Below are 24271 nucleotides of genomic sequence, written 5' to 3'. Positions count from 1 at the left end.
CAAGATGGAAAGATTATCTATAAAGATAAATGGCAAGAAAACGAAACTTGAAGTCCTTTATCCCTGGTTTAGCATCCTTGCTTGTGCTGCATCTTAGTTACGTGACCTTGGGCAAGTTGCTTGATGTCTATGGTCTCAGTTGTTTTTTTTGTTTTTGTTTGTCTGTTTCAGATAATAAGCGTTCCCAAGGGTTGTGCAATGGCTAATCAATCAGTCGAGACCATGAATGAAAAGCCCTTAGCTGCGCGCCTATAGGCCCCCAATAGAGGGCAGTGTAGTCTTCTTTGCAACCTTCCCCCACCCAGACTTGAGAACAGAGGTCACTGAGCTTCCCCTAATAATAGAATTCCCTTGGCTCTAATTTTCCAGCTCAGAGAAGACTGAATTTGCCTACTTCCCGGTTATATCTGACTTTCATTTCCTCCTTGGTGTTTTCATCCAACTTCAGTTCTGGGGCCTCTGTGTGCCTTTTGATGGTGGTGAGTCCTGGGGGCAGCAAGGAAAGCCTTCTCTGATCTTCCACTCTGCTTTCAGAAGGTCAGGATGTTACTGGGTTTCTTGGTTGATGTCAAGTCATCCAGCGGTACACTGAGAAGAGTGATTTTACGCCCTTAGAAGGAAATCGCTCACAGTATGTGGTCGGGGGTGGAGAGAATTTTCCTTTGGGCTGAGGATACAATGGTAATTCTAAAACACGGCTGTGGTAGAGAAATGTTTTTAATGGAAAGAGTTCCCAGGGATGGAAGGAACCGGCCAAACTGCTTCCAATTAAGGATTTGCTAAAGTTGATAGTCCTCCGTGCTTCTCTCCCCCTCCTTTGCTTCTTCTAATTCTTGAAGGTATTAGGAAGGGCAAACGAGATGGAGATGATTCAGCAACTGGAACAGAGCACATTTGGCCTGGCCGGCTCTGCCCCTGACCGCTGTGCAGGGTTAACAGCGTTAATGGAAAGCGTTCCCAGATTGAATGAGGGAGCAGGGCCCTGGCAGGGTCACTTTCCATTAGGGACTGCCAAGGCTGATGTCACTGGGACTTGCATTTTGCTCTCTGCCTCTCATTCTTTTAGGTGCAGAATGATGGAATAATCCTACTGGGTTGGTTTTGCCAAGGTTTGTTTCTCATCTTTCATTCAGGTAGTATCTTATGTTCACAAAGCCTATTGCCTTACTCCATTCGGTTGTTAAAGATTGTTTCCATGTCCCAGCTCGTGCTCATGAGTCAGCAGGCATTGAGAAAGCAGCCGCTGGGGCTGAATGTCGTGCTGGGGACGGGAGGGAACAAAGGACACCGGGCGCGGTGCCTGCCACAGAACCTAGTTGGGAATGGAAGGGTCACATGCACAGAATAATATGAGGAAGATGACCCGTAGGACCTCTTGGATGTGGGAGGTCAGTGGGGCCTCCGGTGGCCTGGGAAGAGAGCATGGAGGAGGCGAGCCCTGAGGAGGATGGAGAAGGCTCAGATAGGGAGAAGGAGGGCATTTCAGATGGGGGGCAATGTGCGTGGGGGGGCCCACAGTGGATCCATGGGAGCTGTGAAAATAATAATAAAACAATAATGTAAAGCAGCTATGTGTTGGGTGATCCTGGCCCCCAGATATCGAGACAACCTCAACACAAGCGTACGTTCACACCTTTTCTAAGGTTTCTGTGTGTCCTGAGTGAAGGGGTGTTATCTTCCTCAGGTCACCCCAGGCTCTGGGCTCTGTTTCAGCAGGCAGCGTGTCTGTTTCTCCTCATTTCTAGGGACCAATGAGATGGCCCATGATCAGGCAGCCAAGGGCTGCCTCTTTGCATCTATAGCACTTGGCAGTGTGTGCATGCGTGTGTGTGCATGTGGTATCTGCGGAGAGAAGTCCCTGGGCATTTCACATGGGCTCACAGGCTCAGAGAAGCAAAGGACCTGTGCCTACCGTACAAGGAACAAATCTCTAAGTGCTGCAAGCCATTCTTACAACCCCCCTGCCCTCTTCCTCTGCCACATGTATTCCAGGTGGATTCTGGAGTATCTGTGTGTCCACAAAGCTTCTTGTCTCCTGAGTAGATGGAGAAATGCCCAGCTGAAAACTTGGGGATTGGCCACTGAACTGATGGGCCTGTTGTCTGGTTAAAAGATTACAGGCGGAGGGTTTAGAAACCCCCAGGGCCCACCCATCTGGCTTTTGGAGGCCTCTGGGTCCTGCCGAGTCAGAGTGCAGCAAAAACTTCAGGGCCTGCTTTCAACCAGGACAGGCTGTCCTCTGGGCACCTGCCCAGATCAATAGGCAGGTGTGATCGCTAATTTGGCCACAGCGATGGAATGGCTGTGGGAGAAGAGCCCAGTTCTGAAACGCTGGCATAAAAGCAGCAAGTCCTTGATTTTGTGGCACTTGGCAAAGTACCAAGAAAAGCCAGGGCTGAGTGTTCTGGGGGCATAAGAAGGAACACGTGGAAAGAACATTGGAAATTCATCTTTAGAAAAAAGGCTCTACATTCCCTTTCGTCCCTTCAGAAGGGAAGCGTGTAACAATTCACATTGCCTCTTTAAAATTCTGACAAGTGGCCTTACCCAGCTATTTTAAATGGAACTCTATGTACCACCCACTGGGAAGATTCAAATGTGATGAATAAAATCCATCATTTGTATTATAGGTATGTGAATGCCAAGAATCTCCGGGCACTTAATTATACCTTATCCCTTTTTCTATTCCATCAAAGTTAGCTCCTGGACCAGTAGATCTAAGCTTTAACGTGTTTAAGAATTGCTTCGTGCCGGGTGGCGGTGGGGAATGGGGTGGGAGGAGAGGACAGGAGACTTGGGCCAGACTGGGCCCTAGAATTCAGCACTTTGTTAAGCAACCCCAGGTAACCCTAATGAAGGAGATGTGAGATACAGCAGAAGATGCTTGGGATTATGGCCTATGCATTTGAATTTAATCAATATTATTATTCATGACCTATGACAGCTTTCATTCACCTACTTTCTCTAATTTGATCCTCCATGAGGTTCAGGGGCAGATACTGTAATTCTCATTTTACGGTCAAAGACTCGAAAACTCGGAAAGGCTGCAATTTGTGACTGACAGCTAGCGTGCAGCAGGGGCCAAGACTCCCAGTGCAGTGCTCATGCTGCTTACCCAACCCCCACACCCCTCCTTCAAGCCCCACATGGTCCACCGTGTGATGGTGTCAATATTTCTTCCCATCTCCTTGTCTGTGCACCCAATTATGGGAGGAGGGAGAGGCAAGTGTTCTCTGTTCTGTTATTCTGGAACTAAGTCTTTGGTCAGAGTGAGGCAGTGCTTGATAAATGTTAAAATGTCTGGTCAATTCAGCCCAACGCCCTAAGCCAGGGGAGAAGACGCTGGAGCATGTTGTTTCTGCTTGAAAAGGGGTGAAACCAAGTAAAACTCATTCAAAGAGCTGCCCCCTCACCCCCAAGCACACACATAACCATGCCCCAACTCCAGAACTGTCCTGGACTCCCAGAAAAGAGTCTATTGGTTAAGAAAACATTTCTTCAATGAGATCGAGTATAATTAAAATGTTGAAAATGGAATGTTATTCCCAAGAATGATCAATTGAGAAAAGAGAAATGGAGAAAAGAGAACTCGGGGAAAGAACACTGGACTGGGGGCAAAGGGCCATGTTCTAATTCCAGTTGTGTGGAAAAAATAATAACAGCTCCACAAGTGACCAATTCCTGGGTCCCAGGGGCTGCAGGCCTCACAATAACAAATCAGTTAAATGTCAGCATCTCCGTTTTACAGGTGGGGAAACTGAGCTTCAAAGATGTTAAGGGTCTTGGCCTAGGCCACCCTGCTAGCGAGTACCAGAAACAGGGTTCTAACCCAGGCCTGGCAGCTCCCAAGCCTGAGCCCTGGAATTGCAACCTCTATGAGGCCTTGACTGTGAGATGCAAATGAGATAATTAATATGAATGTGTCATGTAAACCACGGAAATTTGGGCTCAGGTCCCAAACTTGGGAGAAATCCTTGACTCCTCTCTTTCTCTCACCCATCACATCCAATCCTTCAGCACATCCTGTTGACTCTGTCTCAAAATATACCCCTAATCCCACCAAGTCTCTCCTTCACTCTCACCCTGTTCACTCCTCCATCATCCCTGGCTTCGATAATTGCTATAATCTCCTGGCTGGTCTCCCAGCCTCACCTTTGGTCCCCGGGTCTTCTCTCAACATAGTGGCCAGAGAGATTCTGTTAAAACATAGGTCAGCACCCATTTAGAAATGCATATAGATATTGAAGCGCTATGATGTACACCCGAAACTAATGTAATATTGTATGTCAACTATGCCTCAATTAAAAAAAAATATAGGTCAGCTCTCGTTACTCCTCTGCTCAAAACCTGCAATACCTGACCATTTCACTGACAGGAAGAGTCAGGTGCCTCTAGTGGCCCAAATCCTGTGCAACTGTCCCCTCAGTCTCCCACCTTGATACTCCTCTTCCTTCTTGGATCTCATCTTCCTTTCACTTGCTCTGCTCCAGCCCACCAATCCCCCAGGCACACTCCTACCTCAGGGCCTTTGCACTTACTATACCCACTACCTAGAACACCCTTCTGCTCACCAAACCCATATGGTTTCTCCCCTCCGTCCTTCAGGTCTTTTCTCAAATATCTCCTCAGGGAAGCCTCCCTCAATCACCCTGTTTAAAACTTCACACTCCTTATAACACTCCCTACTCCCCTATTTTATTTTTCCATATATGAGATATATACCTCCTATGTGTTTTTCAAATTGTGATAAAATAAACATAACATCTTAACCATTTTTAAGTGTACAGCTAAGTGGCATTAAGTACATTCACACTGCTGTGCAACCGTCACTGCCATCCATCTCCAGAACTCTTTTCATCTTGCAAAACTGAAACCCTGTCGCCATTAAACAATAACTCCCCATCCCCCCTCCCCCACGGCCTCTGGCAACCACCATTCTATTTTCTGTCTCTATGAACTGGACTACTCTAGGCACCTCCTATAAGTGGTATCGTACTAAATTTGCCTTTTTGTGACTAGCTTATTTCATTTAGCATAATGTCCTCAAAGTTCATCCATGTTGTAGCATGGGTCAGAATCTCCTTCCTTTTCAAGGCTGTATAATATTCCATTGTATGGATTTACCACATTAAAACAAGACTCTGTGGCAAATCAGGAAATAGCAACACCAGCCACTCTTCATGGACTGAATGCCACTAGGTGCTGGGCATTGTGATAGAGCACCCCAGTCAAAAGCCTGTGATACTCTCATTTTACAGGTGATGACACTGAGTCTTGGAAAGCTTACATACATACAGCCAGCGGTGGCGAGTCCAGGACTCACATCTCAGTGCTCCAACATGAGTCAGCAAACTACAGCCTGTGGGCAGAATCTGGCCTATTGCGGTACATCCCATGAGCTAATCGTGTTTACAGTTTAAAGCGTTGTTTAAAAAAAAAAAAAAACACCTAAAAAAGAGGAATAAGAGTAAGAAGAATATGCAACCAAGACTGTGTATAGAATACAATGCCTAAAATATATTTACTATCTGGCTCTTTAGTAAACACAATTTCTCCATCACTACCCACCCTTTCTCAGGGAGAGAGGACCACTCTATAAACATTTACTATTTCACCTCCTTTGACTCATTCTAACCCTCAGATCTCTATTTCTAAATATCCCCCAAGAGATCTGATGCTCATTTTGACCTTGTTGACAGCACACGAGTGTGGGCTTTCTCCAGAGAGCCCTGAGGGGAGGACCTCCAAGCCCTACTGAGGATGAAGAGTATATATTAAATCTTCAGCAGGCATCTGTCTGTCCTTCTTCCAATTGGCTGTCCGGGTTCATGGAAAACTTTCAGGGGCCAAAGATTTCTGGAAGCCTAATCGCTTAAGAAGAGAGTCTTATGACTTGCACGTCGTATTTTTGCTAAATAGGTAAACAGGCAGGCATTTCAATAATGCCCTGCTTCTCTGGGATCATATTTCTAGGAATGCCGGCCACCAAGCACCTAGAACTTAACTTTGAAGTCAATGGAAAGGGTCTCTGGGGGCATAGTTGTACTTTACTCGAAGGGAGGGCAGACAAGGACACATTCTTGGACCTTGTTCTAAGCAACTGAGCATTTGTTAGGGAGGAGATTAGCAGCAGCGAGAAGTGACAGCAGGCTGGCCGAGGGAATGGGTAGCGCTGCTAGAGACACAAACCCGACTTCAGAGCACAGCGATCTGAGACCACGTGGAGCGGGGATCAACGTCGCCTGCATCCCGGGGGCACCGGAGCGAGTGAGCCACACAGAAGGACTGATGCCCTCCATGCGCTGGGGGCACAAAGAAAACCCAACAATTCACGCAGGTTCTGCATACGCAGCAATAAGAAGGCAACATTAAAATAAAAATACATTTGTAGTTCTCAGCTGAGCTCCACCTTAAAAATGGAGGCATGATGAATGAAAGATGCATTATTATGCAGGTGGACATTGGAAAGGACACAACAGAATAAAAAAGGCTGATGAGGGTATTGAAACAAATAAGAAAACTGGTATCAGCAGATCTCGGTGGATCCCAGATGTCAAGTAATTTGTTCAAGGCCACTACTTTAGTCACTGACAAAGCCCCAGTTCTCTTGTGGCCACCCGGACTCACTCGTTTTCAAATTCTGTCTCTCTGTCTCCTCCTCTGAATCTCTCCCTCTGTCTCTGTCTCTTCCTCTCTGCCTGTTTTCATTTTGCAAACACCTTGACCTCATCGCAGAGAACATGGCTACAAAAGTCCAAATTCAGATCTCCTCTGCCCACCCCACCCCCAAAGGTTCTCTTTTTCTCCTAGCTTTCCAATATCAATCCCACAGGCGTCCTCTGATTGGTTGTTTGGGTCACGTCATGGGTCTACCCTTTAACCGATTTCTGATGGCTAACAGTCCACCGAAATTTATGCCCACTTTCCCAAATTACAGAACTCTGGGAAGAGCAGCGCCGACAAGAATTACATTTCCCAGCCCCACCTGCATCCAGATGAGGCCACACAACTAGTTCTTATCAGAGGAACGTGAACAAAATTGATTATGTGTAACTCCCAGGCCACGGAGGTTATGAAACAGACACACCTTTCCCACTGACAGAAGGGGCTCAGAGCCCCAACCTTCTAATCACATGGTTGATCCTTCTGATCTTTCAGCTCCCAACCTCAATCATTTCAGCATTTAGATTAACCTTAGTTGTGATCCAAAATGCTCATGAATAACAAAGACTATCCTATTACATGGGGAATTCCCCATCAGAGTCTCCCTCCCAGGAACCAGGGACAAAGGCAAGTCAAATTCTTTGCTGTACAACAGATGGGTTATCTATACTAAAGTGTGTACGTGTGTACGTGTGTGTGTGTGTGTGTGTGTTTAATTAGACTTGGGTAAATTACAGTCTCTTTGCTTTCTATTTAATCAAGTAAATTAATGCCAAGAAATGAAACTAGGGGTTATAATGAGGGCATTACTGTTGGAAAGTTGTCAATGGAGTGAACACCCTGTTTTCTGTCAGAGAATGAGGTGTTCTGGTGAAAGGAGAACAGATTCTGCAGTACCCTTCCTTTACATAACCATGGAGACTTCCATCCAAGCAGGAAGCCCACTGGAGCACTTTGATTTTCATAAGGGAATGTGAATTCTACCACTCACCCATGTGGTTTCCAAAGTATATTTATGTACCTGTGATCCAAGAATAGACTGCTATTAATAACCACGAACATTATTGAGTTCTCACCATGTGCCAGGTATTGTATTAAGAGCTTCATGTACGTTATCTAATTTAATCCTCACCAGAAACCTATAAAATAAGCATTATAATCATCCTCATTTTATACGTAAGTAACTTACCTAAAGTCACTCAGCTCAGATGTGGTGGAGCTTGGATTCAAATCCAGATGTCTGATTCCCTTAAGCACTGCACTTGAGCCCATTCCTGCAAAGAGCCCGGTTGAATGGAAATGAGATTTAGGAGAGAGAATGTAAGGGATGTGGTATGTAGCTACTCTTTTTTTTTTTTTGCAGTACACAGGCCTCTCACTGTTGTGACCTCTCCCGTTGCAGAGCACAGGCTCCGGACGCGCAGGCTCAGCGGCCATGGCTCACGGGCCCAGCCGCTCCGCGGCATGTGGGATCTTCCCGGACCGGGGCACAAACCCGTGTCCCCTGCATCGGCAGGCGGACTCTCAACCACTGCGCCACCAGGGAAGCCCTGTAGCTACTCTTTTGTGTATTCTAAGTGCTACTCTTGGGTGGAAGGCCTCATACTTGCACTATGCACCTTCACTAAATTACGTTTTAATGTAGTTGCTTGACTTTTATGACATTGGGTACAAGAAACAGCTTAAATTCCTCTTCTGAATTCTGAATGAAACTGGTGTAGAAGATACTGAATGATGCAGGGGACAGCTATGCCCTCTAGACTGGCCCCTGTGGAAACTTCTCTGAGTTCTCTATGAGGTAAAAATCTTCTGTCTCCTGAAGTACTGCTATAAATCTTCCTCTCAGGTATTGTTTGTATCTGCTGCTGTGTTGCCCAAATGTTGAATATAATTTTATGCTCTAGTAGAGCAATTTTTATTTATTTATTGAAGTATAGTTGATTTACAATGTTGTGTTAATTTCTGCTATACAGCAAAGTGATTCAGTTATATGTATATACACATTCCTTTTAAAAAGTATTCTTTTCGGGCTTCCCTGGTGGCGCAGTGGTTGAGAGTCTGCCTGCTGATCGCTGAGCCTGCACATCTGGAGCCTATGCTCCACAACGGGAAAGGCCACAACAGTGAGAGGCCCGTGTACCACAAAAAAAAAAAAAAAAAAAAAAAAAAAAGGTGTTCTTTTCCATTATGGTTTATCATAGGATATTGAATACAGTTCTCTGTGCTATACAGCAGGACCTTGTTGTTTATTCATTCTGTATATAAAAGCTCACATCTGCTGACCCCAACTTCCACTCCACCCTCGCCCAACCCCCTCCCCCTTGGCAACCACCAGTCTGTTCTCTATGTCCATGATTCCGTTGCTGTTTCATAGATAGGTTCATTTGTGTCATATTTTAGATTCCACATATTAGTAGAGCAATTATAATGACTCTGATGGTCAGAACATTTGCTCTTTTTTTCTTTCTTTTTGCTTAATCCAACTTTATCTGTTTTTATTCTCATTTTATTGAAATCCTGTTTTTGGTATGTTACTTAAACCCTCAAGTTCTTTTAGACTAGAGTAAAAACAAACATTCTTGATATTTGGCGGTTATTATAAAACCATCCACGAATGACCAAATTTTATATTAATAAAATACAATCAACATTAAAATTATACTGAGCTTAGTGTAATCCCTGTCCAATTATTCAAATTGCATTTTGGGATCTTTCCATAATTCCAGGATATTATTATTCATATTAATTATTATGTGTCAAGTAAATATCAATTAATATCAACTACAGAAGTATAGAAATGCCAGTTAAAGACATCTAATTGAAAATGATCATGATGTTGATATAATAAAAATGATGAATATTTATATATTGATTCATTCTGTAAAAATTAATGACTACCTTCTCTGTACCAGTGAATGAAGTTCATGTTCTAAAGGAAGGGCTGTTATGGTCTGAGTTGTATCTCCCCCACATTCATATGTTAAAGTCCTAACCTCCAGTACCTCAGAATGTGACCTTATTTGCAGAGAGAGTCTTTACAGAGGTAATTATGTAAAAATAAGGTCAGTAGGGTGGGGCCTAACCCAATACGACTGGTGTCCTTATAAATGGGGGAAATGTGAACACAGGCAGACGTAGAGAGAAGACAATATGAAGAGACACAGGGAGAAGATGGCATCTACAAGCCAAGGAGAGAGCTCTGGAGCAGACACTTCCCTCACAGACCTCAGAAGGAACCCACCTTGCTGACACCTTGATTTTGGCCTTGCAGACCCCAGAACTGTGAGACAAGAGATTTCTGTTATTTAAGCCACCCAGTCTGTGGTACTGCAGCCCTAGCAAACAAATGCAGAGGGCAAGGGCTCTGAGATGGGAAAGAAATGAGTTCAAGGAACAGAAGAGCAGGCAGTTCAGGGGAGCTGGGTGGGTGAGGGAGCAAGAGGAGAGTAGGATAAAGGTGATGTGTGTAAACTATTAACCCCCTACGAATGTAAGTCTTGGCTCTCTTCCTTGAGTTCAGAGCCAGGCCTGGGAATGCGGTATGAGATAAGCTCTTATAAGAAAGAGACCACAAAATACAGTGGCTTAAGTAGGGCAGAAGTTTGTTTTTCTTTCATCTGATGGAGCAGAGGAGGGTGAGAGGGTGGGAGCTGGGAGGACTGGATGCTGAGAGGACAGAGCTGCCATCTTTGACTGTGGGTTCCTTCTCTGGGTCTGAGCCAGTAGCCCCAGGTGGTACCATCCCCCAGCAGGTGACAGCAGGGGCGGGGGAAAAAATGGAGGCCTGGAGCTCCCGTATAAAAAAGCCGTGATTTGCAAGGCACAGGCATGACTTCTGTTCTCAACCCATTGGTCGGAGGTCAGCGTCTAGGACAGGTGGTCTCTAGCTATCACTTGAGGAGTCCAATTTCCAAGAGTTCCCTGCTAACTCAGAGAGTTGTGTTTTTAAAAGTTAGAAAGAGTCTAGCCTCTGGGGAACAGTTAGCAGTCTCTGTCCCAGCCTAACCTCAGTTAGCTAGAGGGCTGGACTCATCTTTTTTTTTTTTAATTAATTAATTTATTTTTGGCTGCTTTGGGTCTTCATTGCTGTGCGCAGGCTTTCCTTTAGTTGCGGCGAGCGGGGGCCACTCTTCTTTGCGGTGCGTGGGCTTCAGTAGTTGTGGCACGTGGGCCCAGCAGTTGTGGCTCGCTGGTTCTAAAGCGCAGGCTCAGCAGTTCTGGCGCACGGGTTTAGTTGCTCCGTGGCATGTGGGATCTTCCCAGACCAGGGCTTGAACCCGCAACGCCTGCATTGGCAGGTGGATTCCCAACCACTGCGCCAGCAGGGAAGCCCTGGACTCATCTTTAGCTCTTCCCTCAAGGCTCCAAGGTGGTAGAGGTGACATTCAAAGTGGACTGTCACTTGTCTGCTATCATCTCTCCAATGGTTTCCCAAGAAGAGCTCCTCTAGTGAGATGGCCAGCCAGCTAGCCGGCGCTAAAGCCTCTCTCGCTCCCAGCACAGCTCTGAAAGAATCTCCCTGCTTCACCCGCAAGAACTGCTCCCTGGTCATCGTGTTTTCTGACATCTGGGCCTTGTCTTGTATCCTTCATGATCGTGAGCCGCCTGGGGCAGGCGGTTTATGTGTCTGGCACACTCTGCGACTCTCCAGCACTCTGAACCTTTACTGCCTGTCAGAAGCATTTATTAATATTGCTGCTAATAATAGTACCTAGCAGGGGTGGACGGGCTCAAACATGTCAGAAGGCAGTGTTTCTCATTACTGCGCTTTCATTGTTCACTGGAACATAACAGGCGGGATAGATTCAGACTTGCCTTTTCAGTTCTCTTCCTCAGGTTACTGATCCCATTACTAGAAGTCCTGCTTTACTGGCATCCGCAGAAACACGCAGCAAATACAGGCTGTAGGGCGTTCTCGTGTTCCGTTCATGCAGGCTGAGATGGAAAATTTGGTGTCTGTGAAAGATAAGAGCTCTGTAGCCAGAGGTTGTCTTGAAGTGGGGTGGGCACAAAGGCTGAGTGTAGGCTGAATCTTGCCTGCCTTCTTGGTTGCAAAATGGAGAAGGACAGGCAGAGAAAGCAAAATTACCTGCCTTTAGATCTATACTCCTAGCTCTCATTCTTTAAAAAATTTCTCTGTCCAGGACTGTATAAATTGATATAAATTGCCAACCTTATTGAATCGACGTTTATGTCAAAAAATATGCAGGGAGCTTTCTATGAATTGTCCCCTTAGAACCTCCTAGCAACTCACTGCTGTAGACACTGTCAGTTGCTCAAACTTTCTTCAAGCCAGCAGAATCCATTGCCTATTACAGAGGCAGAAAATGTAGGTTCTTACTTTTACAGCTGCCCTTGCAGCTCTGGCAATAGTCACGTGACCCAATATCGGCCAATTAAACTGATAACAGAGGGGAACTCTGCTGGGGGAATTCTGGGCAAGATAAAATCTGTCTGATAAAAGAGATATGAGGAAAAGCCGCATCTCCTTCTTCTTACCTTTGAATATGCTTTTGTTAAGACGTGATGTTTGGAGCCTTGGCAGCCATCTTGCAATAATGAGGGAGAGTGGCAAGAGATCCTCAGAGAAGGCCTGACAAGGTTGAGGCACTGATCTTGCTTGGAATCATCTCCCTCTAGATCAGCTGTTATGTGAAAAAATTAAATCCTTTTAATTTAAGCCCACAGTAGCTGAATACTCTGTTATGTGCAATTGGGAGCATCCTAATACATCTCTGCTCCCTTCCACTTCCTTTCATTACCCTCTCCTTGGGAAAGAATCAAAGACCTCTTTCCACATGCTCAGTGATGCCCACAATTCCTTAAACAGGAGCCTTGCATTTCTAGGATGACCTTAGGTTTGGTTTGCCCAGGACCCTTCTGGGACAGTTCTGGTTTATACCTACTGTTCTGGTGTAATTTTAAAGGATGCTAAAAATACCCCTGGAGGGATGATAAATTCTATGGCCACTTGAATGCTTTTTCAGAGAGAAAAACCTGAAGGGTGAGTACCACTGCAAGAGGAGAACTCACAGCTTTCAATTCACAGTGAAGGGGCAAATGGCTAGGGTTTTGGGAGAGGGCATAGGAAGGAGCACACAGGGTGCAAGGGGTTCCCTAGGGTAGGGAAAGGCCCAGAATGAGAAACTGGGTGCTCCAATGGCAAACCTCACCCACTCCCTAGATTTTGAGTTATCTATCTACTCTGCTCCTAAGAAATACAGGCCTTTGTTCCTGTTTTTGTTCTTTCTCTGCTTTCTCTCCTTTCACATGGTCCCAATCTACCTTCTACCAGTGCCCGTGGGCTTACTGGAACCTACCCTTTGGCAAAAAGTCTCAAACTCTTGCCCAGATAACTCCCTGCTTTCCTGACATCTTTCCAATTTCTCCACAAGATTGACAAAGGTGTTATGTAAGGTGATAGTCACCCTCACTTACGCTGTTTTGAGTCTGTTTTTTTTTCCAGACTGACCCCTCAAAACTTAAAATTATTTGGAGCATACCCCACCCCTCCCTACTCCCTCCTTTTTCTGGACACTCCTGACCCTGAATAACTGAACATCAGGCCTGCCTCCGCCCCTCCTCCCATCAGTTGATGATGTTTTATCTGCCTCCTGTGCTAATAAAAACAAGTCACAAATAGGGCGGTTTACCTATCCTGGCAACAAGTATTTGAAATGCATAAATTAGTCTTGATTTAAATTGTACAGGCTCATTATCTGCGAGAAAACCGGGCTGCCCCATATGCCTATTAGGATGATGAGTGGTGTGCCTGCAGCCCCAGTAGCTGTCCCTGGGGAGGTGAATCCAGGAATAGCACGAGCCCTTGTGCTCCCAGCAGCGGCACAAAGATGTGAGGCAGCCAGCTTGGGAGGGCTGAGCTTTCTAGCCTTCCTGCTGGGACTGTGGATGGGCAGGGGGCTTGACAGGGAAAGACCCCATTTTTCCTGATTCTTAAATGGAGACACAGTACAGGAGATGAGCTTCTTTTAGTTTGCTTTCCACGTCTGACCATCAGGGCAACAATTTGGGCTTGTGCAGCCGTGGGAAGCTGGAGAAATGCTTAAGGGGCTTCGGGCCACACTCAGCTGGGTTTGGAGAGGTACGGGGGCTGCGATCACTGCACAGATTTCTATCGCTCGCAGCCTGATCTGTGGGAGACTCCTAAGAGGGGGTTACTTTAATCCTCCAAGAAGAAATCTTTTAACTCATCCAACAATAATCTGAGCGCCTACTACAGACTCAGCTAAGATCAGAGGCTACAAGAGTGACCCAAAACACAACCTTGTCCCTAAGAAGCTTTTTAGTTTGCTGGGAATTTCAGACAAGATAACAGGTCATTATAATACAGAGTCTGAATGCTACTGGTAATAAAAAGAAAACTTCCAGAAAGATGACAGTGTATCCTTTCAATGTCATACTAAAGTATTGTCTAATAGGCCAGCCCGTAGGTCTTCCGACAGCCTTGATTTGGCTAACTATTACTACATAAGTTAGGATCTAGTCCTTGAAAGGTTAGATCTTAATTGGTAGGAAATTGATACATTGCAAATCATTTTTGTCTGGTAAAGATGTAGATGATTTCTGTCCATTGGAAAAGACAGCTCCTAAGGGTTATGATTTTATTGCCTATGGGACATTATATTACATCCAATTTTGGATCTAAGATAGCAATCTTACATCAGCATTGTTTCTTTCACTGACCCCGTATAAATCAGTTTCTCTTATGTTCCTTTGATCCAGCTTTATTACCCTGCTGGCACCCTCATTAATGAATTAAATGAATCTTTGACATAGGCTCATGATGTATTTGTGTGAGAGTTGTGTCTTTAGCCTTCTGGAAATTATAATGTGAAACTACCTTAGAGGTAAGGTGCTAAGGGGTCACAGATGAGGGATACCAAACCCAGTCTTAGGGGTTTAGGGAAGATTTCTCAGACAGATCATCTAAAGCTAGACATGAAGGATGAAGGAGTTAGTTTGGCAAAGATGGAAGGGGGCTGGTGTCCTAGGGAGAAGGAAAAAGCTTATGCAAAGGCTGGAGATGAGACACCTGCATTAACAGGTCATGAAACCCAAGAACATGAGTAGTGAGAGGCAAGGCTGGAGAGGAAAGCAACAGCCAGATCATGGAGGACCTCAATGCTATGACAAGGAACTTGGTCTTTATACAGAGGGCATAGGGATGTCACTAAGGAGTTTTTAAACAGGGACAAGGCATGGTTGGATTTGGCTCCTGGGTTCACTGTTTCATAACCCAGGTGGAAATCTCATTCACCTGTAGAATTGCTTGCTGAGGCTGCTTATAAAATGCCTATACAATTATGCTTCACTCCATTTTGCTCTACAACTACAATTAAAAGATATACTGGTGAATAAATTCATGGAGATATATATATATATATATATATATATATGACGAATGCCCAAGAATGGATATTTACCATTTATAATGCTTTCTTTCTCTATTCTGGTCAAAAGTAAAAATAGAAAAAGCAGATGTGCAAACAAGCAAGGCTGACATATTTCAAAATACAACTCAAAGTAATGGGCAAATCAGAGCTGAAGGAGGAGACTCCAGGGACCAGCTATTATATGCAATTGCTTTGGTCAGAAAGGTTTCTGCTTCTTTCAAGTTTCCTTGGCCAGATGTTTCCATTTCAGCAATAAATTTTAAAGCAATTTTGCATTTTTAGCACAAGGAAACATTTATCTTGTTATGATACAGCTTGCTGAGGACTTTTCAGCAATCATAGCACTTTTGTTTCTTGTCTCATTTCATCTTCACAAGAGCCTATGAGGCAGAGAGGATGACTGCTACTGTGCCCATTTCACAGATGGAGAAACCAAGGTCCAGAAAGGTGATTTGCCAGTAATCACTGCAAGTTAAGAGTCAGAGACTGGAAAAGGATGATCTTGTTACCAATGCCCTGAAATTTTTACTTATTAGGTGTTTAATAAATGCAATGAAGGAACAGTTCCATTCTGTTCTTCCCCCCTTACTATGTATTAAATGTATAAGTACACATCTATGTGTTTTTTTACTTGTTAAGGTTACTAAATTATAAGTTCCATTAGGGCAGTTTTCTATTGCTCTATGAAAAACAGCCCTAAAACTCAATGGCTTGAAACCAGTAATTTACTGTTTCTCATGATTCTGTGAATCAGGGATTCGGGCAGGGCTCAGCTGGTTGGGTCTTTCCTTCCACACGGTGTCAGGCAGGGCTCACTCAACTGCATTATGCCGGTGGTTGGGTTGGACTATGTAGTGATTAATTTTGTGTGTCAACTTGGCTGGACTGTGGTGCCCAGATATTTGGTCAGACATTATTCTGATGTTTCTACAAAGGTTTTTTGGATGACATTAACATTTAAATCAGTGGATTTTGAGTAAAGCAGACTGCCCTCTATAATGTGGGTGGGCCTCATCCAATCAGTCTGAATAGAACAAAACAATGACCTCCCCTAAGCAAGAAGGAATTCTCTACTAGATGACATTTGAACTTGAACTGAAACATATGTACTACCCTGGTCTCCAGCCTGATGGTCTTCAGACTTGACCCACAACACTGGCTCTTCCCTGGGTCTCCCCTGCTGGCTTACCTTGCAGATTTTGGGCTTGCCAGCCTCCATAATCATGTGAACCCATTCCTTAGATTAGTCTGCCTGTCTATCTACCTACCTACCTGCCTACCTACCTATGTACCTACCTACCTACCTTCTGTTGGTTCTGTTTCTCTGGAGAACTCTGACTATAGATTGAAAGGTCCATGAAGTCCACCCAGATATCTGGTGCCTTGGTTCTCTTCCACGTGGCCACCCTCTCTTCACATGGCTAGCTTGGGCTTCCTCACAGCATGGCAGTCTCAGGGTAGTCAGATTACATGGCAGCTGAGATGTAAGAAAAGTGAAAGCTGCCAGTGCTCTTAAACTTTGTACTTTAGTGTCTCAGAATATCTCTTCTACTGTATTCTATTGAGCAAAGCAAGTCACACCACCAAGCCAGATTCAAGGTGAGGGTAAATAGACTCCACCTACTGATGAGAGGATTGACGCAGTCTCATTGCAAAAGACATGAGTGATGAAAGCCACTATTGCAGCCATGTCTAGAAACAATTTGTCGTAGGCAGGGACCATGTTTCCTTCCTAACAACCTAGAGTTGTCGGCAATATTAAGCACATCAAAGGGCAGAACACAATAAATATTTCTTGAAAAGATATATGTGTTTATGTGTGTTTGTATGTATGCATAAAATGCACAGTGTGTATGATAGTGGCTTCAAAGACCCATTTTGGCTTCATATACCCATAGGTGAGACCTCATATATACCAACAGATAGTCCTTTGCAAAGCAAAATAAGGATGCAGTTAAGAGCTTGGGTTTTAGAGTGAGACTGCAGGGCTCCAAATCCAGGCTCTACTACTTATAAGCTGTGTGATCTTGGTTAAGTTTTTACCCTCTCTGTGCTTCAGTTTCCTCACTTATAAGAAGCTTACAAATAATACTCACTTCTTAGGACTGTTATGTGCCTTAAAATACAGGTGAGATAATAGGAATAAAGGGCATAGCACAGCTTTAGCAAATTATTAGTAATTTTATTATTTATTATAAATATTCTTGTTATTAGATTTGGGTCTGTTTGTGTACTGCCCACTACAACATATAGCTCTTCCTCTCTGTCCATGTGGAATCTGCCCGTCTTTCTCTTTCTCTCTCTGAACGCTGCTATTCCATCTGTGACCACAGTCCCTCGGCAAGCCACAATTACGCCATGTCATTTGGAGTTGTGTGTCAGTGGGCTTGGGCGTTTGGAGAGACACAGATAACAGTGGATGTTGCGCCACGTCATCATTTCCTCTGACAGATGCTTGAGCACCTCGCACAGCCTCTCACCCACTCCCATTCCCCATGGCCTGCTTCCTGGAGTTGCTTCCTGGCAGGCATACATGGTGTTGGGTGCGGCCACCTCGCAAAGCCTGTGTCATAGATGGCTCTGTCAATTGCCCAAGAAGCAAGATGTGTTCTGGAAGTTGGTCTGGCTCCATGGCAAGCAGGTTGCCTGCAGTCCTGAGCTCCAAATCTTCAGTTCTTCGCTGGTGTTGTATTCTATCTTTCAGGGCTCCAAGGGCACCCTGGCTTTCTGGATTAGGTACTGAAGTCAAGATGAATGAGTTGGCTTTGAGTTATGGCTTTGGCTTGGATTCTGTCTGCATGGGTTTAGTTGGCTTCTGTACCCCATTGTGTCAAAGGCTCTATCAATCATTTGTTGCTGGCTCCTATAGTTGTTTCTTTCACCTGGATTATAAAGAGCTAGGAGGTTTTGATCAATCCATTACTTGATTTATGGTTAGTGGCTCCCTAATTGCCAAGATTCCCGCATTCACCAGGGCTAGACTCTTTACTATACAGAGAGTTACAGACCACTTATGGTTGGTCAGGTTGGGCACTGCACAAAGGTGCCCAGCCAAGTGGGCTGGTGTGGGCTGAAATCCAGCCCATGCTCAGTTTACTAACCCATGCACCTTGGCTTGGACTGAAGGAGCACCTTTTTCTAATTTGCCCTTGGTAGGATGTGTTGAAGGATTTACCCTGTACAGGATGTGGAAAATCATGTTGGTTATTCGGAGCTGATCTTTAGCATGCCTGCTCTCAAAAGGAGACATTTGATATGAAATAGCTCAATTCAAAGCTATAAAGACGTCTTCCTACCTTTCAACCTCACTGCCAACGCATCCCTAGAATCCAAGTCTGTACCAGAATGCGTCTGTTTCCATTCTCCACCACGGATACTTCCTGATGGGCTTGGGACTCAGCATTAGCATATACCTGGCTTAAAAAAATCCAAGCCTGTGCCCCTTTATATGTCCTTCATTAGGAATTGGGGTTTTGCGAAGTGTAATGATGTCACTTAGAGGAAAAGGCACCTCAAATTCCTAGTGCTGTTCTTCCGGAAAGAAGGCTGTTCAGGCAAATGGATAGCGGAGGGAGCCTGCCTCTCAGTCTGCTGTCTCCTCCTTCTTTCAGAGTTTGGAATTCATTCTTTTATTCAAGAGATATTTACTGCAGGAGGCAATTCAGTCTGGCATCATGCAACAAGAATTCAAATACAGGCAAGTTATTTAACTTTTCTGTGCCTCCATTTTTTCATCTGTAAAATGGCAGTAATGCTAGATCCTACCGCAAAGGGTTGTTGTTGTGATTAAATGAATTAATTTGTGTAACCTACGCCTGACACAGTGCAGGCCCTCAATAGAAGTTAGCTCTTACTTATGGAGCATCTATAATGGGCCAGGCACTGGGGAAACACTGAAGGGGACCCAGGTAGCCATGTAATGCACTCCAGGCCTTCTGCAAGTTTACTGTCTAGTAAGGACCATAAAGCAGGTAACTCCATCACATACTACGGGGCAGTATATCAAAGGTTCTCAAACTTCAGTGAGTATAAGAAGAACCTGCGTTAGCCGTTAGGGAAATGTAAATCAGAACAAAAATGAGATACCATTTCGCACCCGCTAGGATGATTAGAATTTAGAAAGGCAGGTAAGGATGTGGAGAAATCTGAACCCTTGTTCTCTGCTAGTGAGAATGTAAAATGGTGCGGCTACTGAGGAAAACAATCTGACGGTTCCTCAGAAAGTTAGACATAGAATTACCCCCATGACCCAGCAATTACATCCCCAGACATATAACCAGGAGAAATGAAGACATATGTCCCCACAAAAACTTGTACCCAAGTCTTCATAGTAGTATTATTTATAATAGGCAATATTATACGTGGTAAAACAACGCAAATATCCATTAACTGATGAATGGGAAAATAAAATATGGAATATTGTTCAGGCATGAAGAGAAATGAAGTACTGATGCATGCTTCAACGTGGAAGAACACTGAAAACATTATGTTAAGTGAAAGAAGGCAGTCACAAAGGACCACGTATTGCAGGATTTCATTTATATGAAATGTCCAGCATGGGTAAATCTATAGAAACAGAAAGAGATCAGTGATCGCCTACAGCAGAGACAGAGGAGTGGGAATTGAGGAGTGATAACCAAAGCATCTGGAGTTTTCTGGGGGGATAATAAAAGTTTTTAAAATTGATTGTGGTAATGGTTGCGTATACTAAAAGCCATTGAATTGTATACTTTGAATGGGTGAATTGGATGGGATGTGGCCTATATAGCAGTAAATTTATTTTTAAAGAAGTATCTGGAGCGTTTGTTAAAAATGCATATTTTCTGCACCTTACAGGTTAAAGTTAATGGAGGGAGAGAGACTTTCCAGGAACAGAGAACAGCACAGGTCACATTCATGGGTCAGAGTGTCTGATAGAACTTAAGTCTCCTCAGGTCTGAATCTTGCTGAGGGAAGGAAGTGGGTGAAAGAAGAACATTCACAGTCTTACTGAATGACTCCTTTTCCTTCTTCAACCCTCTGAGCTTCTGCTATCAAGGTATTTTTAGACAGTTCACACAAACTAATAAGCCAGAGCAGGAAAATGGCAGAGAGAGGATGGAGAGGGACAAGGCGAGTGACAGCAGTTCATGGCAGTCTCTTCTCTTAGACCTGAGCCCTGTAATAGCTTCTGTGTTTGAAACTGTCACTATGTGAGTTAGAAATGGGCCAAAAGGTAGCTATTAACAATCCACTGAAGGTCTTACTTTAATGCCCAAAGGGGTTCTTTGGAGCTGGCTCTGTCTGCCTTATAGAAGTCTTTTATGTGGCTCACTCCTTCCTATGACCCCAGGATCGATAGATTTCCAGAAAGGGCAAACTATCAGATATTCAAACAGTTACCCTAGGGAGGTGGGCAAGGGGAAAGGTGATCTGAAGACGTACAGCTAATAAATACCAGGTGGAACCAATGAAATCCGTGCAAGTGACAGGGCTAGGGAGGGAGAGAGGCAGGAAAGCTTGTAGAAAGAGAAGAAGAAATATAATATCCAAATCGAACTTTGAAGGGTAAAGTGAAATCCTCATCAGATTAATATTAGCTACAGAGCTGAAGTAACTGTGAGTTATAAAGACTGGTATTTTTTTCCGCATTCCTTGGTAACTTGTGGTTCTTTGTAACCGAGGTGACCAACTTGTCCTGGATCGTCTGGGACTTTCCTGGTTTTCAAACCAAAAGTCTCATGTCCCAAGAATCCCCTCAGTCCTGGCAAACTGGACCAGTTGCTCACTCTATTGGTAATATAGGCATCCCATCCTTTGTGCCTCAGGGAAGAGATGATGCAGTAGAACACAGAGAACAAAAGAGTCAGTTCTTGGCTTCTGAGTTTCAAAGCCTAGACCTAGATATGAAACAGCATGGTGTGAGATTGTACGATCATGTAAGAGCAAGGCTTCCACCCCAGGCCAGATACAGATTCTGAGATGGCGGGGGATGGCGGTAGGACCAGACAAGGAAGAGGTCCTAGAGCAGTGTTGTCAACAGAACTTTCCGGGACGATGGAGGTGTTCTATAACAAACATTGTGGTAGCCACCAGCCACGTACGGCTACGGAGCACTTGAGATGTGGTTAGTGTTGCTAATTTAGCATATTTTACCCAATGTAAATTTGAATGATCACTGCACTGGGCAGCTCAGTCTTAGATTCTGCTAGGACATTTCCCCAGGAAGTTGGTTGACGCTGAATGATGGACTCTGCAGATAAGATTGGGGAACCAAGAGCAGAATGGATGTGAGCCTCATTGCTGGGGGATGGGAAGACTCCAGAAGTCCCTAAGCCAATAAGGCATGAAAGCAGAAGGTATATTTGTTCAGTGAGTCAAGACAGGTCCAAGGCAAACTTACAGAGGTTTCTGGGGTCCCAGGATGTCGTTGGCAATACTGTGTATCCTGTGCACTGTGGAGTAACCCAGACATGACACAAGGGAGTTGACAGATCTGCAGATGCTTGGTGGCTAGGAAGAAGGGAGGGCCAGCTCTGACTCACACAGAACAAAGACTAAATGACATGCGAGGTCATCTCAGTGGATGCCACCACAGACAAGCAACAACATAGAAGGATGGCTGCCCTCTCACCCTGCCATCCTGAGTCCACATTAGCTCCCTGCAACTTACACAGAACCCAGGGAGAAGCTGTGAATCGACTGAGATGAAGTTTCCATCATCAGAAGGAAAGGGGGATTTAAGATAGACATTAGGTTCAGATATAGGAAAATAAAGTTATATTTCTTAACACAACTGAATACATAGACTGAGGCTTGTACCCTCCTCTACTCTCTCATATACTGATGTTTCCTCTTGCATCGTGTTGTGCCAAGTACGTGACAAACATTATCTAAGTTTACAACAGTCTATGTTATTACCCCCATTCTACAGATGAGGCAACTGAGGCCCAGAAAGTTCTTGTAACTCTCTTACAGACCTCCAAGCCTCATAAATATTGAAGTCAAGATTCCATGCTAGGTCTTTCTGCCCTTCAAAATATTTAAGCTCTATCCGGGTTGGAATCTGTTTATCTACTTCAAATCCTATTTTCTTCTAGAAACAATACCCCTCTTCTCTCAGAGAAGGCTTACCTCACTCCAAATATGTGCTTTGAATAGAGGTTACCAATCAGGATAACTTACCTCCCAGGCCAGATGAGGAAGAAGCAATGATATGGATTCAAACCCCATTTCTGTTTCCTTTTGGACTCATAGTGACACCCTATTTTCCCGGCTCTGTTGCAATTAAATGGAACATGTGAATTCTGGCCAATGGAATGTGGGAATGTGGGAAGATGTGATGTGTGCCTTTTACTAAAAGAGAGGGAGAGACAGACAGACAGACCGGGAGGTATAAGGAAGCAAAGACATAAATCAGGTTAGAGAAGTACGTCTAGGAAGGAGGTGGATGTGGTCCCTGACATGTAACACTGACTAAATACAAATAGAAGAGCTACTACATTTGTCAGAGAAACCACAAGCCTGAATTTAAAAGAAAAGAAGAAAAACTCTTTGATTGTCGAGGTTGTAAAACAATCTCAGGCCTCTAAACTCACTCCAGGAAGAATCAGGGTCCCAAAGCTGGGGAGCCTCCAAGGAGACCGTGCTTGTCAGCATCTAGTTCAGACATGCCAGGGAGGATGACAGACAAGGCAGTGTTTCCCAGAGACCAGAATTAGATCAAGTCAAGAAACTTCAGAATTGCTGTGGTCAAGGACTCCTTCTTCCATCCTTCCCTTTACTGAATGGGAGTTTTACCTTCCTGTCCCTACTCCTCCAGCGTGTGGGGAGTGGTGCAGGCAGATGACTTGCCTTCTAGTTCCCTGGTCACCAGCTTGCAGGAGCCACATCTGGACCTGGTGAAGAGGACCGCACAGCGTCACCAAGATCAGCCCCTGGAGCTGGTTGCATCACTGGATGGCCTTTGGGGTGCTTTACTCAGGATGAGGGCTGTACTTTCTGCGTGAGGGTCATAATGGAAATGGATGAACAGAGAGTGAAAAGATGGGTGGACGGTGGCAGAGCCAGTGCTCTGTGGCCAAGAAACCCCGTTTCCTTGTCCTCCCGGTCACCCAGCAAGACTACAATTCCCAGCTTCCTCTGTGACCTGGCGGAGCCACCTGACGGAGTCCTGGCCGATGGACTGTGGGTGGGTAGAGAAGAGAGGGACAATAGAGGGGCCCCAAAGGTGGGGGTGAGCTGCCACTCGGTAAACTGAAGGGACAAGTTGGGAGGTAGAGTGGGGCAGGGTCTTCTGTTCCTATAAACTCAGGCCAGCTCTCGGTGGGAGTCGCTCCGTCCGAGTTTTCTAGACAGGGCTGCCTCTGTGGTTGTGTGGATTATGTGCTGTACAAAGGAGCCTGGCTGGCAGGGTAAGGAAAGCCTAAACTCTAGCCCACTCTCTGCTCACCTAGCCGTGTGTCCTGGCACTACTAGGCTTCATCTACCTGGGGCAAGGTCACTTAACGTCTCTCCATAAAGCACCGTCTCCTCACTAAGCCATGCACCTGGAGGGCTTTGCCTGCTAGAGGGAGGCACGGGTTTCCCGTTGGTTTTCCTCCTCTCCTTTCTAATTTGCACAGAGAAGCCACCTGAGCTAGTGTGAGGGCTTCATCTCTGCAGGTTTTGCATCAGCTGGGGGCTGCCACGTCAAGTCTCTGACCACGCCCCCGCAGTGACATTGCTTTTACAGGTGGTGAAAACATGAGACTCTGGCTCCTCAAATAGCTTTTATTCAGGAAAAAAGACGTACAGCCTTATTTTCAAAGAAGCGTTGACTGACATTATCTACCTCTTTCCCAGGTTCTTCCTCCCATGTATGGTGGGCAGATAGGAAATGTGAGGTGCCGAGTGTTCTGACGGCCCTCAGGACTACCAGAAACTGATGAAACTCTTCGTTACCATCATTTCTCTTCTCGCCTCCTTGATTTGGTACTTCTAGTAAACCTCCTCATTAAAGCAATATTAAGCCAACTCATAAATATGTATGTAGTCCCTTAATTATCTGTTGATGGACATGGACTCTGAGACATTTACATAATGAGCTTTAAAACATGCAGATGCATTTTACAATTAGACCCAGGTTGGGGCTGGGTGAGGCAGAGCTTGGAAGGAAAAACAAGCTTACACTCGACAATACCAAAGGCGCCTGCTAGAGAACGCTTGAAGTTTGA

General features: G+C 44.9%; 2 long non-coding RNA genes across 2 annotated transcripts in view; one reads left to right on the top strand and one right to left on the bottom strand.

The window, feature by feature from the left end:
* Window positions 1-324: 324 nt before the first annotated feature.
* The window catches only part of LOC137202278 (uncharacterized), a 39340-nt gene continuing 15393 nt past the window's right edge, over window positions 325-24271 (top strand). Inside the window, exon 1 of the long non-coding RNA XR_010932531.1 lies at window positions 325-479. This is a non-coding gene — a long non-coding RNA (uncharacterized lncRNA). The remainder of the gene's footprint in view (window positions 480-24271) is intronic.
* LOC137202277 (uncharacterized) lies at window positions 19389-22461 on the bottom strand. Its single transcript, XR_010932530.1, has 3 exons — window positions 22242-22461; window positions 21460-21569; window positions 19389-20956 (listed from the first exon to the last, which is right to left on the bottom strand). It is a non-coding gene; the product is annotated as an uncharacterized lncRNA (long non-coding RNA).

Source organism: Pseudorca crassidens, chromosome 11 (assembly GCF_039906515.1).
Source record: "Pseudorca crassidens isolate mPseCra1 chromosome 11, mPseCra1.hap1, whole genome shotgun sequence".
NCBI classification, from domain to species: Eukaryota; Metazoa; Chordata; class Mammalia; order Artiodactyla; family Delphinidae; genus Pseudorca; species Pseudorca crassidens.
The sequence above is the reverse complement of the archived record's forward strand: the minus strand, read 5'-3'. Positions and strand labels throughout refer to the sequence as shown.